The sequence below is a fragment of the Cherax quadricarinatus genome, chromosome 43 (assembly GCF_038502225.1).
Source record: "Cherax quadricarinatus isolate ZL_2023a chromosome 43, ASM3850222v1, whole genome shotgun sequence".
In the NCBI taxonomy this organism is placed as follows: Eukaryota; Metazoa; Arthropoda; class Malacostraca; order Decapoda; family Parastacidae; genus Cherax; species Cherax quadricarinatus.
Window position 1 is genome coordinate 26813487 of NC_091334.1, and position 7066 is coordinate 26820552.

Below are 7066 nucleotides of genomic sequence, written 5' to 3' on the forward strand. Positions count from 1 at the left end.
AATCCAACCCCTCCCACTCATGTACTTATCCAACCTAAATTTGAAACTACCCAAAGTCCCAGCCTCAATAACCCAACTAGGTAGACTGTTCCACTCATCAACTACCCTATTTCCAAACCAATACTTTCCTATGTCCTTTCTAAATCTAAACTTAACTAATTTAAATCCATTACTGCGGGTTCTATCCTGGAGAGATATCCTCAATAAGTCACTCTGACTTTTTTGGGTTATCCTAGGTTCTCTACACATATTGTTAGGTAAGACACATATGCAACAGTTGGGTATCTTTATTTCGAAACGTTTCGCCTACACAGTAGGCTTCTTCAGTCGAGTACAGAAAAGTTGATAGAAGCAGAAGATACTTGAAGACGATGTAATCAGTCCATCACCCTTAAAGTTTTGAGGTGGTCAGTCCCTCAGTCTGGAGAAGAGCATTGTTCCATAGTATGAAACAATATGGAGATGAAGTGACAGGATGGAGCTTTATATAGCGCCAAGAGGTGAGACGTAGGTCACTAGAAGAGGTGAGAACTCAGATGTTGAGAGGTCAGGTCCCTCTCAAATCCAGCCGCTCTCACTAGTGGAAGTTGTCGAAGTTGATTGCATGTCTGTACCAAGATACCCTTGTGTTGCTTCTATCAACTTTTCTGTACTCGACTGAAGAAGCCTACTGTGTAGGCGAAACGTTTCATAATAAAGATACCTAACTGTTGCATATGTGTCTTACCTAACAACCTGTCGGTATTTTATACCATTTTAATGTTCAATCTGTCAGACACTGCAACACAAGGGTATCTTGGTACAGACCTGCAATCAACTTCGACAACTTCCACTAGTGAGAGCGGCTGGATTTGAGAGGGACCTGACCTCTCTACATCTGAGTTCTCACCTCTTCTAGTGACCTACGTCTCACCTCTTGGCGCTATATAAAGCTCCATCCTGTCACTTCATCTCCATATTGTTTCATACTATGGAACAATGCTCTTCTCCAGACTGAGGGACTGACCACCTCAAAACTTTAAGGGTGATGGACTGATTACATCGTCTTCAAGTATCTTCTGCTTCTATCAACTTTTCTGTACTCGACTGAAGAAGCCTACTGTGTAGGCGAAGCGTTTCGAAATAAAGATACCCAACTGTTGCATATGTGTCTTACCTAACAATCTGTCGGTATTTTATACCATTTTAATGTTCATTCTGTCAGACACTGCAACACAAGGGTATCTTGGTACAGACCATCAACTTCGACAACCTCTACTAGTGAGAACGGCTGGGTTTGAGAGGGACCTGCCCTCCCAAAGCAACCTACGTCTCACCTCCTGGCACTATATAAGGCTCCATCCTGTCACTTCAACTTCATATTGTTTCAGACAACGGAACAATGCTCTTCTCCAGACTGAGGGACTGACCACCTCAAAACTTTAAGGGTGATGGACTGATTACATCGTCTTCAAGTATCTTCTGCTTCTATCAACTTTTCTGTACTCGACTGAAGAAGCCTACTGTGTAGGCGAAACGTTTCATAATAAAGATACCTAACTGTTGCATATGTGTCTTACCTAACAACCTGTCGGTATTTTATACCATTTTAATGTTCATTCTCTACACATATGCTGCTATGTATGATAATTCTATGTAACTGTATTTGTGTATACCTGAATAAACTTACTTACATACTTACTTACTTACTTAATATCCCCTTTATTAATACCTATCTTCCACTTATACACTTCGATCAGGTCTCCCCTCATTCTTTGTCTAACAAGTGAATGTAACTTAAGAGTCTTCAATCTTTCTTCATAAGGAAGATTTCTAATGCTATGTATTAATTTAGTCATCCTACGCTGAATGTTTTCTAACGAATTTATATCCATTCTGTAATATGGAGACCAGAACTGAGCTGCATAATCTAGGTGAGGCCTTACTAATGATGTATAAAGCTGCAGTATGACCTCTGGACTTCTGTTGCTTACACTTCTTGATATAAATCCCAGTAATCTATTTGCCTTATTACGTACGCTTAGGCACTGCTGTCTTGGTTTAAGGTTGCTGCTCACCATAACCCCCAAGTCCTTTTCGCAATCTGTATGGCTAAGTTCTACATTATTTAACTTATAAGTGCTAGGATTATGGACACTCCCGAGCTTCAGAACCTTGCATTTATCTACATTGAACTGCATCTGCCACTTTTCTGACCAAGAGTAGAGTTTGTCTAAATCCTCCTGAAGTTCCATAACATCTACGTTTGAATCAATTATCCTACCTATCTTTGTGTCATCGGCGAATTTGCTCATATCACTAGTAATTCCTTCATCAAGATCATTGATATATATTATAAACAACAACGGGCCCAAGACTGATCCCGAGACTGTTCAACTGCCTCCCAGCACACATAAGGGGGATTACCAACAGACCCCTGGCAGTCTTCAAGCTGGCACTGGACAAGCACCTAAAGTCAGTTCCGGATCAGCCGGGCTGTGGCTCGTATGTTGGTTTGCGTGCAGCCAGCAGCAACAGCCTGGTTGATCAGGCTCTGATCCACCAGGAGGCCTGGTCTCAGACCGGGCCGCGGGGGCGTTGACCCCCGGAACTCTCTCCAGGTAAACTCCAGGTAAACTGATCCCCACTCGGATTTAACCCCATTTATGGACACTCTCTGCTTCCTGTCAGTAAGCTATGACTCGATCCACGAGAGCACTTTTCCCCCAATGCCATGAGCTGCTACTTTCTTCAACAGTCTTTTTTTTTTTTTTTTTTTTTATTTAAAATACAATACATAGCTTAACATAAAAACCCCTTAAACTAGGGTTGATACACATTGTATATAAACACATTTTGAAACAATCTCTCAGAACGTACAATAGCAAATAACAAACACAATATTAACAAACACAAGAGGTTACACAATTATACTAGAAAATATCGCTTGTGACAAAACATAACAATAAGAAGATGGGCAATCTTAACCCTATGTACACAAGAACAACAACAAGAACATAACATGTAGGTGACCCCTGTAGCAGGTTCAATAATATAAATAAAACCATAATCCCTTCAGGTATACACTATTTACATAATATACTGGGACATATTGTCAATGCACTATACAATACAATAAGAAGAATATTATGATAAATATATAAATATATCGGTTACTCACAACCAACACAAATAATCGATAACCGAAAGAACCTACATCACAATCTCATGATAAAACAAAGTACATACTCTTACTCACCTAACTCCCAGTACATAAGTTCCCTACAGTCACACATACTCGCCTTACCACAAGTCTTACGAATCAGCCACAAAACTAGAATAGCCATAAGCATTCCGCACTCATCTACAGGCTATACACATTATATAATATAGCAATAAAATGCTCAGTACAAACACATAAAACCCCGTTTGCCAGGCCATAGCCGAAAGGTACATCAAGTACTTCAACAAAGAAAGAAGGCAGTAGACTCTGACTTAAGACATCTATAACACATATAACTTCACCACCACATCCACTCACACAACCACATTTTCCTCAACCACGCATTACACAGATACACACAGTAAACCAGCTGTTGTGCATACCCAACCCCGGAGACAAGCCCGTTCCATCCCCTGAAATTCACTCCCCCCCCCCTTTCACAACGTTAACAATGCTCTCACACTCATACTACGGTACCCTGCTGAAAAAGCCTGGTCCCAGCGACTTCCATATATTTCCCGATTATAACACAACGTTCTATAAATGGTCCCCGCCAACACCCTTTTGCGCACCTCCCAATCCCCATTCCTTCTCATTGCCCAGGATACAAAAACAAAATCCGCAATTATATACGTGATCGCACGTTGCACAGGCGCCTCGACGCCTCCCACGTCCAAACTTAACGCCCTCAATACTAATATCCCGCCTCCTCCCACTGTCCTCAGAACCTTACCCATCCATTCCCTGATACTCCCCAAATTATCACAAAAATACACTACATGAAACGCAGTCTCCTCATCCCCGCACACCCGACACGCACCCTCCACCATCAACCCTCTTTCCTTAAGTGCAGCACCTGACGGCAGTATACCATGGAGAAAACGGAAAAATACCTCTCGCACATTTGGACGCACGCGCATCAACCGTAATCTTTCCCATATATCCTTCCACGCATACATAGGGTAAATACTCTCAGCCTTCACGACTACCTTCGCCCTTACAACATGCTCTAAAACACCCACTCGAACTTTATTAGGGTCCCGTACATGCAGCAACGCCCGCAACACGTCTTCACACACTTTCATCTCCGACCCTCCCCACCACATTCGCACCTCTTCATGCAAGCCATTCACGCCCCTCCCTGCATGACCCCGCACACGGCGTAACCCCCACTTCAAATAAATGCACTTGACTCTTAACCGTAAATCAATCAACCCCAATCCTCCTCTGTTGACCGGTAAAGTAACCACACTCCTACTCAACCATTCACACCCGGAACCCCAAAGAAAATGGAAAACCCTCTTTAACAGCCTCGTAACATCCGGACCTGCTAACGGATATACCGCAGCCACGTGCCAGACTTTACTGTATAACAACACATTCACAACAATCGCACGCTGATGTACTGTCAAATGAGTTGGTCTCAACCCATCCAATCGCCCCACCATTCGATCCACAACAAGTCCAGAATTAACCATCCTCGCCTCTCTCGCACTACGCATATACACTATTCCACACACTTTTATCCTGTCCACCATATTCCAACGTACATTCCTTCCCCAACTCTCTCTTCCCACCCAATCTCCTAAGACCAGTAATTTTGATTTTTCCACATTAACTCTTAACCCGGTAACCCCCGCGAAATTATCAATAACATCTCCAACCGCACGTAAACTCCTCTGCGTTCGCACGAGTATTGTCGTGTCATCCACATACCCTATTATTCCCTGCACTCCACTTCCTACTCCCCAATCCACCTCCATACACGCTTCCACCTTTCTATAGAAAGGGTCTGTTAAACAGGCAAACAACAATTGAGACAGGGGACAACCCTGCCTAATACCCCGACCCATGGATACCCACTCCCCCAACTTCCCATTTACCTGTACACACACTCCCACACCTGTATACAATGTCTCTGCCCAACGCACCACCTCCTTCCCAAAACCCTGCCTCCTTAATATGTACCACAATACCTCACGTTCTACACTATCATATGCCGCCTGCCAATCTAACGCTAAGACACCCCCCCCTGCTCCCCTCCCGACCCTTCCACAAAATTCTTTATAATACTATGCCCGTCATACATCGTCCTCCCAGACACACCATATTGTCCTCTCGCAACCACTCTATCCACCACACACTTCATCCTATTTCCTAAAATTTTTGCAAAAATCTTATAATCAGCACACAGCAATGATATTATCCTAAAGTCCCGCACCGTGTCCTGTTTCTTACCTTTTGGCACTAAAACCACAACCGCAGTTCCTTGCAACCTGCCCATCCTCCCCTCCCTTTTCATCGTATTCATTAGTTCTACTAAGAAGGACTTCAACACATTCCAATGGCTCACATAAAACTCGCAGGGCAAGCCATCCAGACCTGGAGCCTTACCACGTGCCATCCCCTCCAAAGCCCTCCACACCTCCCCTTCTTCAATATCCCCCCCCAACGCCATGCGATCACTGCTACTTAGCACACAAGATACATTCTCCCCCAACCTCCCGAAAGCCTCCCCATCCACCCCTACACTCAGTATATTTTTTCCAAACCACCTATCCACGTAATCACTCATTGCCTCCGTTGTTCTTAACTCATGTCCCGCCCTATATCCACCTAAGTCCTCATGTACCACCAGCCTATCAATTTCCATAGCCATACGTCGCTGCCTCTGTCCCCTTAACACACAGGCCGATGGTCGGTCACCCCACACCGCCTCTTCAATTCCACCCTGCACTCTCACCGCATCAAATCTATCATTCTGCAAATCACGAATCCTTCCTTTTAACAACTCGATTTCCTCCATGGGATACTGCCCTGCTTGCACGCCCCTCTCATAACAACTTTGCAACCTACCCTCAAAATACTGCTGCAACCCGTACGTCATCCAACCCTGGTACTTTCCCCATCGCACATAAAACCGCCGGATCCTCTCCTTAGCTACCCCATCCCACCACCCCAGCAAGTCACCCACATCCCTACCCTCTCCCCACAAATTCTCCCACATTGTCCTAAAATCTAACCCCGCCTCCTCCACCCCAAGAAGTCTCACATTTAACTTCCAATACCCTGGATACCTCTTAGGTAAGCTGGCCCAAGTCAAGTCCGTATAAACAGCTCTATGATCCGTGTAAACAGCTTCCACCGTACGCACACACATCACTCGCACACTTCTCGTCACATATAACCTATCGAGCCTGGCCGCGTATCCCTGTCTATGAAACGTATGCTCAACCATTAGGTCCCCACCTCCAATAACATCCCTTAACCCCACGCCCAGCAAAAGATCCCTTAGGCTAACCAAAAAACACCCTGCCCCCCGTGGCTCCACATCCTTTCTACGTACTATACAATTCCAATCACCGCCCACGATTGTTACCGAGGGAAGAGATCTCAAATAATAAACCAAAACATCACGCACAAATTCATTCTTCACCCGTACATCACGCTCCGCTGGCGCATACACACATACCACTGCCAGTCGCTCACCTCTCCACCATCCATCTACCCGGAGTACCCTACCCTCCTCCCCTCCCTCACATCTAATTACAACAAACGGGCTTGTCTCCCAAATCAGAATTCCAACCCCACCTTTCAAACGGTCCGAATATGCCACAAACACACGATATCCGTCCACATTCAAATCCCGACCCGCCTTAAAGTTATGCTCCTGCATGAATACAATATCTATGGCATGACGCCTCAGAAACCCCTGGAGCCACAAACGCTTCACATTCATACACAACCCATTTACATTCACAGTCATACACCTGAAACCTTCTTAAAGGGTTTTACACGCTGCCCTGTAACTCCTTTCATAGACACGTCACCAGCCTTCCTATTTTTCCCACCATGCTCACCACA